General features: G+C 36.1%; 1 pseudogene across 1 annotated transcript; it reads right to left on the reverse strand.

Annotated features, from left to right (window-relative positions):
* Nucleotides 1-326: 326 nt before the first annotated feature.
* Nucleotides 327-11278, reverse strand: LOC132181750 (putative bifunctional methylthioribulose-1-phosphate dehydratase/enolase-phosphatase E1 2; annotated as a pseudogene). The gene is made up of 12 exons (XR_015912141.1): nucleotides 11032-11278; nucleotides 10484-10620; nucleotides 6715-6810; nucleotides 5769-5863; nucleotides 5423-5540; nucleotides 3153-3335; nucleotides 2831-2986; nucleotides 2097-2246; nucleotides 1935-2036; nucleotides 1094-1203; nucleotides 881-999; nucleotides 327-501 (listed from the first exon to the last, which is right to left on the reverse strand). The product of XR_015912141.1 is annotated as a putative bifunctional methylthioribulose-1-phosphate dehydratase/enolase-phosphatase E1 2 (transcript).
* Nucleotides 11279-11913: the final 635 nt, after the last annotated feature.

Below are 11913 nucleotides of genomic sequence, written 5' to 3' on the forward strand. Positions count from 1 at the left end.
AGTTAGAACAATCTAAGCCTTGCAGTGCTGTGTGTAGGTTCTATTGGCTTGATTGGCAAACTAGGTAACATCTATTGTTGTACCTCAAGCCTCAAGGACAGGTTATGACTGCAAACCAAAATAACTTTGTGAGTAGTTAGTGTCCAAACCAACAATTACCTATTATGCTTACATTTTTGCTCTCCATACTTATTGCCAAGCATTCAAAGGAATTCTCCTTTCCAAAACGATTAAACTGTAAATTTGACAGAATATCTATATTTGCACTCGTGTGTAAATATATATGCCAAATTGGAGATGTTAGATAATAGAGAGAGAGAGAGAGATAAACAGCCAAAATCCTATTATACATATGCATTAATCAAAATTGAGCACTATTTTATAAAATTACAGAATAACATATTGGGTATTAGATTTCCAACAAAGATTGAATTGTTCGGAACCCATGTTTGGCTGGCAGAGGTTCATTTCCTGGGCGGACAGATATTACCACTTCCAAACCTGAAACATTGATCAACACAGATATTGTTTAGTGATTCAAACAGAAGAGTGCTTTCTCAAGTAAAAAGTACCAGAAAAAGTCTGAAGGGATCAAGTTTCTTTCTAGGTTCCAAGAGCTCAGGAAAGAAGTTTGGTTCATTTGATAAAACTCTTTAGAAGATGCTTTTTGGTTTTTGGTTAGAAAAGTGTTCTGATATAACATAAAGGTTAAAGTGGTTTTGAGTATTTTGCGAGTCTTTTTGCTAAGAAAAAAAATACTTCTCAAAAAAGCTTTGTCAAACAAAGTCATGTTCAAATAGGAAACCGAGCCCCTACTTTATAGGTGGTACTAAGAGCACAAATGTGAAAGTAATTTTTAAAACCACAAGCAACACATTACCTGCAGCCTTCGCAGCTACAGCTTCTTGGAAGACATCCGTCACAAATAATATGTCTGCAGGCCTATCTACTCTCACTGTTTGCAAAATCTCAAGGTAACTGCATGTCTCCTTTTTGCTTCTGCACATTAAGATTATGAAATGAATTTATACTGAATCAACTATACTAGAAACATCAATATCTGAAATCAGGGACATGCATAAAGAAAACATACCCCACTGTGGTATCAAAGAATCCGCACAAGTACTTTTTCAAGTCACCATAGTTAGAATTGGAAAATAGAAGTTGTTGAGCCTCCCTGCTACCACTAGAATATATGTACATCTTAAACAAGAGAGAAACAATAATTAGCCCCACAAATTTTTTTTATGATGGATGGTATAATTAGAAGCTAAACCTTTGAATACTAAAAAATAATTTTTTTAGAGTTGAATTATCAGTTTTTCTAATCAACCGGAGTAACCTAGGCAATGTTGCTCAAATTGTATTCAAGGAAACCCCAAGAAGGACATTATTAGTAACAGTAGCAGTTTCTCATGCACCTGATCCAGCTCCATGTATCAGATGGTAGTACCAACTTATGCTGAAGAATAGTACAGTGCTAAGGTAAAAATGAAGTTGAAGCAATGGCAAAAGCATATATGCGTGTGTGGGTGTAGCTACATGGATGCTTGTTTCGTTATTAAGCAAACGTTGATATCCTACCATTTCACTTCAAAACCAAGTACTGTTTTTGGTTCCTTGGATCTGAATAAGTAAATTAAGGGAGAGATGTAATTTATAATCATGAGAGGAGTCAAAAAACAGCCATACAACACAATCACACACAAAAAAAAAAAAAAAGGTATTCTTACGATGCTGGATTTAGTATGATGCATTAACTTGTTTAAAAATTGAAGGAACCATTGTGTTGGATAAGAGAAGGTAATCACTTTAAAAGTAACATCTTTGGGTGGGGCAGAAGCTCAGAAGTTTCAAGAAACACTCCATCAATAAGAATGCAACTGGCCAAGAGATGCAAGTAAAAGAAAACATTGAGTAAAAGGAACATATACTTTTATGCCCGAAGCATGCCACCTCTCAAGAGCTTCTGCTACATCATCAAATACAACACCAACCAACTCATTGCTTTGAAATCCAGTTCTCCAAATATGACCCTGGACATGTAAAAGCATACTGAGAACAAGATCTAGGTTCAAGAGAGGCCCATAACTTACCTTCAGTTGTTTCAGGGCAGTTACTTTCCTATCAGCCCTAATCATTGCTTCCACATTAGCAACTGGAGATGCAATCACCAACTCTTTCCCAACATAATCTGGGGGGATAGGCACAGCTCCAGTAACACCGTGTTCCAAATCATTTTGAATCTGTCGAAAAGAAAGGAAATTTGTTGAATCCATTCACAATAGTTGATCTTGTATTTGCTAAACAATTTTTTGGCCAGCATTTAAAAAAGAAATGTGTGACAATGTTTCACCAGTGACCCCGGGCACTCCCTTCTCCCCCCTCCCAAGAAGTCTCAATGATAGACACATCATACAAGAGAATGATTCAAGAGCAATTCTGAAATGCCAAGTATAAGGAATTAGATAGACATGCAACTCTATCAATTGAGATTACTTTATTATTATTATTATCATTATTATTATTATTTAATTCATTATTATGTCATTGAATCAACCAATCAATGATAACCATCATGAGTGAAAGAAGATAGCGGTAACTGAAAATTTAGTGAAGAAACCCGTACAAGAGCACCACCAAAAATTTCCATTGGTATAGAGGAAAGACAAGGTGGAGTAGCACAAAATGTATATTGTAGGCATTTGCCTATAGATGCATCTAACTTCACACAGTTGGTGGGAAACCTATAAAACAAGATGTCCACCAAATCACAAAAGAAAAAGTACTACAAAGTTGAAGATATTAAAAGAGAGCAAAAGAATCTTACTTGAGAACGCAGCAAATTGATATCATTTTGAGTTTCTTCAATATCATATGTCGCAGCTAAGTGCTTTGCCACATTATCATGGGCATACGGGAAAAGAACATCAGTAACAAATGATACAGGGGTTGTTGTCCCTTCAATGTCAAGAAGCACACTGCGCTGCACAATAAACAGCACGAGATTAGAAGGAAACATATATACAATATCAAGATAGAAAGAAAACAATCCCCCACCTCAGAGAGCTATGAGTGTAACACAAGATAACAGTATTGGCAAACTGTCAATCCTAATTTTCCTTCTTGGACAGAGAGCACCCCAAACTTACTTGGGAAGGTTCAATCGTGTAATCCAAACTCAAAGGCCCTGTCTTCAGAGCCCTGCTGAAATTCCCACAACATCCTCAAACTCCATTGACATTGCGAATGGGACCATGACTCGGAGTAGACCAGTCCAACCTCAGCTGATGAAGCTTGATAGCAGCATCAAAGAGATAATGATAACATTCAGCCTGGTATAGCAACTTATAAGTTATGGGGAAAAGAACATAAGAAATATCGATTAAGTACAGCCAAGACCATCAGATAATTTGGAACTGAGTTGTGATAATTTAGAACTCAGTTGTAAGTAAGACAGTTACAAAGGCATACTCAATTCAAATATATTCTACAAAATCGCATTGTAAAAGGACACAACATTTAGGGGAGTCGCACAGAATACACCACTGAATTAAAACTTTTTAATTTATCAGTCTATTTTGCAAACAATTAAAACACATTTAAAACAGTATAAAAATTTCGAAGTGCATACAACAAGATGTAAAACACACACCTGAATTTATGATAAAATAAATTCATTATGGTTTTTCCGTGCATCCAATAAGGACCACAAATTACTCATGCATAAGCAAAGAAACAAATCTATTACTTCTGTAACTTTGATATCCTAAGATTCTCTGGACATATAATTATAACACAAAATTATTTCAATTAACCAATCTTTTCCTATATAATCCTCATTTCCAAATGCAGCATATTCTAAAAAGCCAAAATATAAAGCCTGGAGTCATTATTGGCTGGATTATTACATTATGCACTCAGTAGTGCTGCAAGGGGTGGGAGAGGTTGGGGTAGATCCAGGGTCCAATACCTCAACTCAACTCAGCTAAGATTTAGTATCTAACTAACTGGGGTCAGCTACATAGATCCTTTTATGTTACTCCGCAATATCTAGCACTATGTATTTAGTTTCCCTCTAACAATCATGCCTTTCTCAATGTTCTTAAAATCTATAATAATAATTTAAAAAAAAAAATGAAATTATATGTAACAATCTAACTGCATATTTTTCATATAATTTGTTTCTATAGGGTACTGATGTTTTTTAAAAAGTGTAAACATGAGTACATATGTTGCATGTAAATATTATCGATATGCAGTTGCATAAAAAGAAAAGTGGTGCATATTATAGTTGTCAATCCAATAGTTTCACCTAGCACCTGCAATAGGGATATGCAGGATCACATAGAGCATATGAATAGATACCATTTAAGAGGATGTTTGCCTATGTAATGCAGTCTAATTGTGAACTAAAAATCCCACTTGAGTTTGGGTTCATCCACGCTACACTGCTTTATTCATCTATACAAGTATTTCTGCTGTAATCTGCTTAGAAGTACATAGACAACAACTAATTACTCCTATTTGATCAGCACAAATGGATAAAATCCCATTACCAATGCTAGAATTAAGTTGAAATAGTACATTCTTGAGCACTGCAGTTGCTCTTAATCATGCCATGCTCTTGATATATACACTGGTGCCCATGTACACTAGAAGTATGCCAGCACAGAGCAATTACTAATTTATGATTTTACAGGCTTATACTCTCTTCACTTGGACAGCTGCTTGGCTTGCTCCGTTAGTGATTAGTTATTCTGATTTTCTTGTTCTTTTTTCTTCTACTATCTAGGCATTCTCTTGTATACTTCATGTGTATTAGGGTTGCACCCCTCTGGGCTTTTTGTTATATACAACATTACTTATTAAAAATAAATGATTTTACAGGCTTATGAAGACTTTGATTCAAATTCAACATCAATAACAAGTTTCAACACCCAATTGTCTGTTAACATGACAATAACAATTTGCTTGTTCAACGAAATGAATGCATTTAAAAACCTATCACTATCAGGAAAACACTATGTATAATGTAGCTGAGTGCCAAGATACCCATTTAAGGGCAAAAACAAACACTAACATCTATAGGACATGGCATATCCATAAAACACATGGAACAGGGAAGGCAGAATGATGGAACCCCCATGTTTGTTGATGATTTCTGCAATAAATTCAACCATCTAAGCATGCTATTGCTAATCATTAGAAAGTGTCAATAAGCTTGCTTTCCCCCAAAGAATTCAGCAATTATCTTTTCAAGGGGAGAAATATATTTATGTTGATTTCAGGAAGGTTTTATTTTTAAGTTAAAAAATCAAACCTCGTAAAAGTTTTCAGCAATAATAAGAGGAGTCTTTCATCTGGTTTGGGTCATTCATAAACAATGTCGAAAAGTAATTTTTCTTCCACTAAGACGGACCTGATTTTTTGCACTAGCTCATGAGTCTCCCCATATAAACACCCCATGGTTGCGAACAAGTACGGCTGTTGTTTTGGGATAAGCTCTGATCTGTAAAAGAAAAAGAAAATCAGTCATTCTTGACCATCACTTAGGACAAATTACAGGAAGTTAATTACAAATCTCACTGCCAAGTCAGGAAGTTTCCACCAAATTATATTCAAAACTTCAAAGACTCAATAAAACACAAGAAAGTACTAAGAATTGACAACACAAAACATGGTTAGCACAATGCTACTTATTCAAATGGCATTGGGAGGCTCAACTTATAGAAAGAAAAGTACCGCTTGAGTAAGACTCCAAGAGCTCCCCTTCAAGGGCAGTGTTCTCAATTATAGGGACCACAAGCTCATCATGATAACCATGTCCTTGAATTCCTTTTATCATTTCCATATGGGTGATCTGCCAAATTATGGGAAAAGCTCACAAGTGCTAAACAATGATATAGCTTCAAAATATTCAACCAACATACTAGAAAGAAAGAGGGCAAAGAATGCATACAAGTTTCAACGTCCCAGATGATATTTAAAAAAGGATGTTGTAAGCAATTTCTCCATCAGATGAGTATAACTTATAGCCATTGGTGCTTATTAAAAAACAAAAAATAATGGGTAGCCATTTTACTGCTGCATATCAAACAAACTGAACAATCATTGGGACATATACTATGAGCTTAAAATGCAATCTGATGATCATCTTACTCAAAAGAGCACAACATACTAAATCTTCCAAATCAAAATAGCATTAATAAAAATCAAAATTGTAACACTATTTTTTCTTTTTTTGATAAATAATGTATATATTCATTCAAAGCGCAGGGGTAGCAAACCAACCCAAGTACACAGGAAGTATACAAAAGAACCATATACAAGATGAATAATAAAGACTTGCATCCATTAGAAGATCGAGATAAATCTAACAAGATGAGCGCCCAAATTTCTATAGATGTCAAAAACCTAAGTAAAAAAATATAGCTATTTATGCATATTAGCATTGTTTTCAACACAACATGAGATTGCTTACAGCACTCTTAAGATTTATTTGAAATATATGTGTTACCAAGTCCCGTAATAAAGGAAAAGAAATACAATATGCAATTTACTTTGAATATCACACATTTAGCTAGACGATTAATGAACGTGGATGGAAGAAAAAAGAAAACAACAATAAAAACAAGAATTAGCCATAGATAAACAAGGAAAAACAAGAATTGAATTTTTCAATCTCACTAATAATAGGGTTCAAAAAATTACCCGAAATTCCTTTGAAAAAGAATTGATCATTGTTACAAGACAAGACTCCATACCATGACTGTGAATAACGGCCCCAGCATTACACATTTCATAGACCTGAATAGCATTAAGAAGATGGACAATCACTACTCAAAGAGGGGGGAAAAAAAACAATTAACAAAAAGTAACAACAGCATATTCCCTTCACAAAATGCTGTCCTCCTTGAAAAAGTCAACATCTTGAACAGATTGTACTTGACAAACTCATCCTTCCTCATTTACCTATATTTTTACAAACATTGTCCCCATTTGTTTCTTTTAAAAGAGGTGAAAAAAGAAAAAGAGGACTTGGGCATGAGAAGAAGACATGGGACAGTATTCACACTATTCAGTTTACGGCTGTCATATGTAATAATAGGAAGTGGGTTTGTGGCTTGAGAGAAAAATGGGAATTTCCTAGCAGAAACAAATTAAGGTTTTAAGGTAGGTTTGGAAGGAATAGTATCTGACTAAAGATTGAAGAAAGTCTTAAGTTTTAAGGGAGGTGGCTTACCAACCGAGTTAGGTCCACGCTTTATAGATGCCTGTGATCTTTTTTTTTTTTTTTTTTTTTTTGTGTGTGGATGGGAAGTTAAGTCAACATAAATTTACTCGTTGTGGGGAGTCGAAATCCTAACCTCTCACCTATTAGAGAGGTGGCTGACCAACCGATCTAGGTCCACACTTTTTAAAGGACTAAGTTTATTTTTAAGCTGTATTGAATGAATTTTCTTTAATCTGTTTTATAAAAGTGGCATGTGTCTCAACTTTAATAACATATGAGATACACATGAGTTTTTAATAAAATTTATTTCAACTTTGTTCCTGCTATAAAAAAAACATGTGCATCTCACATGTTCAATGGACACTTGTCACTTTTATAGAGTAGGTTGAAGGAAATTCTTCTAGTCCAATTTGAAAGAAAACTTTGTCCTTTTTTAAATGCTTGAGATCTTAACTTCTCTTACTAGGACTAGAACTCCTGCTTTGATTAGTAAACAAATTCCTAATTTGAATGGACCAAAGCTCACACATGAAAGCTCATAAACTAAATAGGACTCACTTATCAATTAAAAAAAAAAAAAAACCCAAAGCCACAAGTATGCCCTACAACCAGCGATGACAGAACTATGAATATACCCTTGACCTTAGGAAAATAAAATATATAAAAGAAAATAAAATATCAATTGACCAAATTAACCACCATAGACACTTGTTCTCAGAGGAAAAAGCCTTCTTGCTTGGTTTTGCCTTAATCTTAGGTTTCCAGAGAGGATGTTTCTTCTCTAACCATGTAATAATTTCCTATACCTGCCTCTGTGGCCAAGCGTATAGAGAAACTTCAACGTGATTTTCTGTGGGGTGATTTATACGAAGAGTTTAGGTATCACTTGGTCAACTGGGACAAGGTTTTCTCTTCTATCTCTGAAGGTGGTTTAAGGATTAGGAAGTTGAGAGTGTTCAACCAAGCTCTGTTAGGAAAGTGGCCGTGGTGTTATGCACAGGAGAGAGAAGCTCGGTAGAGAATTGTTGTGGATGCCCAATATGGTTATGAGTGGGGTGGTTGGCATTCTGTTGATACTCCTGGGACTCATGGGGTGGGACTTTGGAGGTATATTAGTAGGGGGTGGCAACTATTTTCTAGCCACACCAGATTCGATCCAGGTGATGGGTCCAAAATCAAATTTTTGGATGATGTTTGGTGCGGAGAAGCGACTCTCAAGGAAGTTTTTCCAGGCCTATACAACATAGCTAATGCAAAAGATGCGTCTATTGTTGACAATATGGATTTCATGGGTAGAACTCTTTAATGGAAGGTTAGTTTATTTCGGTTGGTTCATGATTGGGAATTGGAAGTGCTAGCCTCATTCTATACTTTGTTGTATTCTCATAGAATGAGTAGGGAAGGGGAGGATAAAATTTAGTGGGTTCCGTCTAGCAAAGGGAAGTTCGATGTTAGATCTTTCTATAATATCCTAGCAAGTAAAGAGGCAAGTACTTTTCATTGGAAGAGTATTTGGCGCACCAAGGCACCCTCGAGAGTGGCTTTCTTTACCTGGACGGCGGTGTTAGGAAAGATCCTCATTGTTGATAATCTTAGAAAAATGAATCTTATTGTGATCAATAGATGTTGCTTGTGCAAATCGGATGGGGAGACTATCGATCATCTTCTTCTCCACTCTGAGATTGCTCGTTCTTTATGGTATGCCATATTCAGTCGGTTTGGATTGTCATGGGTCATGCCTAGCAAGGTGGCGGGCTCGTTTGCTTGTTGGTGGTCGGGAGGTCGTTCTCAGAGTGCTGTTGTGTGGAAAATGGTTCCTCTATGCCTTGCATGGTGTTTATGGTTAGAAAGGAATGAGAGATGCTTTGAGGATTTTGAGAGATCCTTGGAGGAGCTCATGGCCTTCTTTTTCTACCTGCTTTTCACTTGGATAGCAACTTGGCTCACTCCTTTAGTGATTAGCTATCTTGATTTCTTTGTTCTTTTCTCTTCTCTAGGCGATTATCTTGTATACTCCATGTGTATTAGGGTTGTGCCCCTCTGCGCTTTTGATATATAAGCATTACTTATCAAAAATAAATAATAATAATAATAATAATAATTACGTCATCATGACAATGGAAGAAACCCAAATGATATTAGCCTTGACCTTTCAAATCGGACAAACATTTCGAAGGGGCCAAAAGAAAAGTGAAAACAATGTTTGAGTGACAGAGAGTGATATGTATCAGCCTATCATTGTTTGTTCAATGACTAATACTCATACACAAATCATCTTCTCTGCATAGAAAGAATTCGCTTACAGATAAATCAAGCAAATAATAGAAATACAGCAAGCAACTTTCAAAAGAAAATAAAGGATTTAAACTCAGCAAACATCCTAAACAAGTCAGGAATCATTGAGCATTACTGGAACTCCTTTTTCAAAAAGGAAAAAACTGTTTCCACAATTCTACTAGTTAACAATGAAAAACATCTGAAGATCATGGAACAAAATGTCTATTATGGACGTTAATCCATTAATAAGGCATATACAGATTTTTTTTCTTCACTTCACAAAGCATAGAAATCTCCATAATTTTTTTTTTTGATAAGTAATGTTGTATATATTAAAAAGCGCATAGAGGTGCAGCCCTAGTACACAGGAAGTATACAAGAACTAAGTAGAATGAGAGAAAAGAACAAAAAAGTCAGAAAAGCTAATCACTAGGGGAGCTAAACAAGATATCTCCATAATTTAATATGTACAAAAAAGCATGCTAAATTCAGCAAGGTGATCTGCAAGCGTCTAAAAATTTACACTGGTATCAGAGCCAAAGGTCCTGAGTTCGAACCTTGACTCCGTCAAATGACCCCCATTTAAATTAAATATTTCACATATTGGGTCTCACCTATTAAAAGGAAGTTTGAGCCAACACGTGCGGGGAGTGTTAAAGTAATGATTAAGTGATTAAATTTATCTCTTTCCATCAGCTTAAGCTTTCGAGATAAATAGTAGTTTCACAACATTACTCTAATTTTCCTAAAGTTAGCTTAAAATGGTTGTCAAAATGAAAATCATATTCATATTCTAAAATATCACCACTTGTCCTGAATTACACTGCATGTGCTTGGACAAGTATAGACAAAAATCCCAATTCAAGTTAATTCTGATACATTCCAAAGTTCCAAGTGAGATGAAAGTCCCTACAGCAGATTACAGTTTAAGGAAGCAGGCAAAAAAATAAAAAATAACCAGTTTAATACCTTCATGAATAGAGGAGCACAATCAGTACACCTGGGAGCCTTATGGACATATGAATTAAGAAGGGGTGTGGACAAAACAAACCCATCTGGCGATAGTAAATACATGTCTTCGGGAACCATTCTCTCGTTCTAAACACCTACATAAGATACACTATTTACTTTGAAAAGTACCCACAAAAGACTGTTAGATGCGCTAATGTGCATAAACAAATTGGCAACAAATTAGGCCTGGTCTAAAAAAGCCAGACGCAGACCCCACTGAGAAAACAAACATAGATAGCATATATGCTCATTATACATAAAAATCATATATCTCCAATCAACTTGGAAGTCGGCAGGCATGACAAAGATGAACCACATAACCCAAACAGTTTGACCAGCCAAAACTAAAGAGTCTTGCCTATTTTTTTGACCATTTCAACAACAATAACAACTACACCAAGTGCCATATTCTAGTACTACCTTAAACACATGCATACACCCACAGAAAAACTAGAATAAAAATGGCAACAAGCCAAAATGCAGAGAGAGAGAGGTGGGGTCCATACTAGAAGGGACCATGACAATGAGCTGAGCGGGCCAAAGGACAAAGTCGTCGTGGACTCTGAGGGCGATGCTGCCTCCAGTGCCCGAAACCCACCCCAATGTGTACAAGAAGCAGCACAGGTCGGCAGCTAAAGCCTTCGTATCACTCACTGGTTTGCTCTCCACGTGCACCTGAGGACACCCCATCATTGCCACACTTTGTTGTACCATCTGTTGCGGCAGCGTCACCTCACTTGCACAACTGTTCATTACCACTGATGACGACAACAATGGCTCCACTTTCTTGCCTTTATAGAGAGAGAGAGAGACGTTTTCAGTTTCAGTTCAATATACGTTGGAAAATGCTTGTGTAATGAAATTTATTCCAAACTGAGTAATGCTACGGTGCTACCTACACACACTCCCACTATCCCACACTTATTTCTCCATACTTATAAGTGGCTTTTAAAACCATCACTGGATTATAATCCAATAAAGATACATCATAAATCCAATGATGATTTTAAAAGCCACCTATGGGTGTAGAGAAATGGGTGTGAAGAGGTGAAAGTGTGTGTGGCATTCGTTTTTCAAAATTGGAGGTGTGCCTTGTGCCAATGAGTTGTTACTGTTACGTGCCGGTCTTTCTGGGACGGAATTGCCGAAGTTATTTGTGATCATTTTTCTTGGCCCCAAATCATTTATGATTTTGTCATCATCGAATCAATCCAGGACAAAGGAATTCAAGCAACCCAAAATCATGCCACTTTCTTTGTCCCTGGGCTCGTGGCCCATAAAATTGGAGACAAGAACAAGTATCATCTCCATGTCATTTGAAATGGATAGATAATACTTATTTGAAATGTCATTTAAAGTTAGTACATCTACCGGTGTATATGGTGTCA

This window comes from Corylus avellana, chromosome 5, assembly GCF_965113065.1.
Source record: "Corylus avellana chromosome 5, dhCorAvel1.hap1.2, whole genome shotgun sequence".
Classification (NCBI taxonomy): Eukaryota; Viridiplantae; Streptophyta; class Magnoliopsida; order Fagales; family Betulaceae; genus Corylus; species Corylus avellana.